This window comes from Nicotiana attenuata, chromosome 7, assembly GCF_001879085.1.
Source record: "Nicotiana attenuata strain UT chromosome 7, NIATTr2, whole genome shotgun sequence".
In the NCBI taxonomy this organism is placed as follows: Eukaryota; Viridiplantae; Streptophyta; class Magnoliopsida; order Solanales; family Solanaceae; genus Nicotiana; species Nicotiana attenuata.
In genome coordinates, this window is record NC_031995.1 from 67,499,405 (window position 1) to 67,503,553 (window position 4,149).

Sequence of the window (4,149 nt, forward strand, 5' to 3'; positions counted from 1 at the left end):
TTATACTTTGAAGGCGTGTCATATCATGACCACTTATGCGGCCAGGGCTGGGTGCAGCGTCTCGGTCCACCACCTCTTACAGTTGTTCAGCGCTGGTTACCTGAGGGGTACCATGCTGCAGTTGAAAAGTCGTGGCGCAAAGGGCTTGGTCGTTAAAGCCGATGATAAGCCCAACCACCGCTTTTGGCGTAAATATTTCTACATCAGGACGGAGCACCTGGTGTCGAATCCCGAGGGGTTCCCGGAAAGATGGAATCCAGAACGTAAGTATTTCTACTTGTAGATTTCAGTGTTGCTTGCGCTTTCGACCATACAGCCATTGTGACCTTTGTTTTTCTTTCTTCTCTTTTTTATTCGCAGCGAGGGCTTCTCCACCCCAGCTCGTTGATGACATTAAACTGTGGGTGGAAAGAATAATACCCTATGCGGAGGAGTGCCGTTCCTGGGCTGCATTTCTTCGACAGTACGGCCCGTCAGGTAATTCTTTGGCTACGGTTTGGGGATTCCCTACGTATTTGTTACCTGACTTATTCGCATTGGCAGGTCGGAGCGCCCCTAAGAAGAAGAAAAAGAGCGTCGTCATCTTACCTGGGGCGGGGACTGATTCTGAAGATGGATACATACCCTGCGGCTCGCCCAGTGATGGTGCCGCGGAGATTCCCCAACCGCTGCCTGTGGCGGCGTCCGCGAGGGGAGCGACTCCTTCGATGCCATGATGCCATCCCCTCGGGCTGTGGAGGAGACTTCTAAAAGCGAGGAGACGCCGAAAAGAAAAAGACGTCGGTTGATAACCGGCAAGGGGATAGCCACGGCAGATGAGGGGGCGAGCGAGCCCCGTCGAGAGTCAAGGCCAGTTTTTATGGCGGATGCCATCCGTTCCGGGAGGTCGGCTCCCCAAAGGGGGGCGGTTCTCGATGCCAGGCCAACACGCATTCCGGAGAGCGGCTCGTCGGCTACCGTTGGAGAGGCGGACGATGATGCCGAGAGGGCGGGCCCTGAGGTCGCCCAGGCAGATGCAGAAGCGTCAACGCGGGGTCCGGCCCGTGTAGGGATGACGGTAGGTAGATCCAACCGTCGAATTCTGATCCCGGGGGGGTATAACCTGTTGCAACACAGCGAGCAGGCCGCAGCGGATATGACCCTGCTATGTGCGGCCGCTGAGCGTGAAACGTTACAAGGGGTTAGCGACGGGGAACTATCCCGGAGGGTTGCCGGTGCGGCCTTACAGGTATTTTTCGATTCTCTTCATGCATCGTAAAATAAATTTTGGTGCATGCTGACTTGCCTTTCATCCTTTTCCTCTTTTTTAGACTCTCATTTTGGAGATAGAGAGGGGGCGGTGAGCGCAAAGGAAGGCAGCCACCTTTAACAAGGTGGTAAAGAAATATCGGCGGTGCCGAGTCAAGCATCAAGTGCTGGCGGACCTACTCAAGCAGGACCCGGAATTTCGGGTTTTCTGTGAGGGTCTGGAGCAGTCGGAGGCCCAGCTAAAACGGAGGGTGGCTTAGTTAGAGCAGATCGATGAGCAGCTGATGGCCGCCCTGGCCCGGAATATTGAGCTGGAGACTCTTCTCCAGTCTAAAGAAGAAGAGTTGGAGGTTGGCCGTGGGGTAGCGGCGGAAGCTGCTGATTTGCAGATCAAGGTTGCCGCCATGACCTCCGAACTCGATGCCAAGGCGGCTGAGATTGATGTCCTCAAGCGGACTGCTGCGTCAAGCCCTGATGAGGATGCGCATCGTGAGGCGCATGATATGTGGGTATACGCCGAGGCCAAATTGGTCGTCTTCGAGGAGTTCTTAGCTGCGGGTCGAGCCATCGAGGCGGAGGTTCAAGAGCAACGGCGTATAGTCCGTGTCGCTCGTGAAACTTGTGGGTATAGTTCTGATTCCCTAGATCGGGCGGGCTATAACTCCGAAGATGTCAACCGTCTAGAATCCGGCTCTTGGATCGTCGAGTTACTCGCTGTCATAGTCGAGCTGGGTCGACTTATCGGCGTCGATGGCCTTAGCCACTATACAGTTGATGGCCTTAGTCGTGTAGGTGACTTCGACTGTCGTCGAGTCGTTTACTCACCGTAGTCGAATCTGGGTCGACTATTGGCGGCGATGGCCTTAGCCATAATGTAATTGATAGCCTTAGCTATGTAGGTGACTTCGACTGTCGTCGAGTCGTTNCCTTGATCTGATCTGGATTGACTTCGATACCTCGTTGTGATACGAGAAACCCTAAGAATTTTCCCGATGCCACGCCGAAGGCACATTTCTCGGGGTTCAGTTTCATCCCGTATCTTCTCAATATCTCGAAGGTTTCTTTCAGATGGTCGATGTGGTCCTCTTTTCTTGTCGACTTTACCAGCATGTCATCGATATAGACTTCCATAGTCTTACCGAGCTGCTCTTTGAACATTTTGGTTACCAGTCTCTGGTATGTAGCCCCCGCATTTTTGAGCCCGAAGGGCATTACCTTGTAGCAGTAAGTCCCTTGGTGGGTGATGAAAGTTGTCTTCTCTTGGTCCTCCTCGGCCATCATGATTTGATTGTAGCCGGAGTAGGCGTCTAGGAAGCTCAGTAGTTCATGTCCTGCAGTGGCGTCGATCAGTTGGTCGATGTGGGGTAGTGGGAATGAATCTTTTGGGCATGCCTTGTTCAGATCAGTGAAATCCACACACATTCTCCACTTCCCGTTTTTCTTTTTGACCATGACAACATTGGCGACCCACTCGGGGTACTTTGATTCTCTGATGGAGCCGTTGGCCAGTAGCTCGTCTACTTCCTTACCGACCGCTTCATTGATAGCGGCGTTGAATTTTCTCCTCATCTGTCGCACGGGCGGATGTAATGGATCGACATTCAACTTGTGGGTGGCGATGTCTCGCGGGATTCCAGGCATATCTGAATGGGAAAAGGCGAACAAATCTGCATGGTTAGTTAAGAATTCACAATACTTACTTGGGTTGGCGAGACCTTGCCCGATATAGGCTTTCTTCGTAGGATCGGTTTTGTCCAATTGGACTGGGTCGAGGTCTTCGGCCGTTGCTTTACTGGCTTCCACGATGTCAGGGTCTTTGATGACGTCCGTTGTTGGGTTGACCTTAGTTCCCGACACGGCTAATTGCTATGCCTCCGCGCTCACCCCCTTTAGCTGTTGGGTGTGGGCGCAGTCTTGGGCTATTTTGTAGCATTCTTGTGCGGTGCGTGGCTCGCCTCGAATACTGAATACTCCCCATGGGGTAGGGAATTTGATCACTTGGTAGAGGCTTGAAGGGACCGCTCGCATGGCGTGTATCCACGGGCGTCCTATGATGACGTTGTACGCCGTTTCTTGGTTCATCACGTGGAAAGTTGTTTCCAGCGTGACTCCTCCCGCTAAGACGGGCAGTGCTATTTCTCCGGACGTCCGTTCCACTGCATTGTTAAAACCGGTTAGTGTTATGCAGCGCGGTATTACCTTATCCTCGAGTCCCATTTGTATGAGGACCCTTGGGTGGATAATACAGGCGCCACTTCTCTCATCGATCATGACTCTTTTAACATCCGTATCACCGATACGTAAAGTGATAACTAAGGCATCATAATGAGGGAAAGACAAACCGTCGGCATCAGACTTATCGAAGGTGATACAATCTTCGAAGTCCTCATACCGTTCATGGGCGATGGTCCGCTTTAGTCTGTATGTCGTGGCGAGCTTGACGTGATTGATCGCTGAGTCGTCGTCGCCTCCGACGATCATGTTTATCGTGCGCGCTGGGGAAGGTGGCTTCGGCGGCCCGTGGAGTTGTTCCCGTCCGCGTGCGAAGTTGATTTTTCCTTTGTCACTGAGTAGCTCCCTCAGGTATCCCTGGTTCAGCATCCTGACCACCTCTTGCCGTAGGCCTATGCAGTCTTCGGTTTTGTGTCCTCGTTCCTGATGGAACTCACATAGGGCGTTTGATTTCCTTGTGGCAGGGTCCGATTTCATCTTCTGCGGCCAATGCACCTTGGTGCCTAGCTTCTCCAGTGCGTACACTATCTCTGAAGAAGATACACAAAAGTTATGGGCAGTTAATAAAGGGGGCGTACCTCTTTCGTTTCGCAGTGGGGCGACGTGTTGCTGTAGTGTGTCTGTATGCCTTGGTGGCTGATGGGAGGATCTGGTGTATGGCTGGTGTCG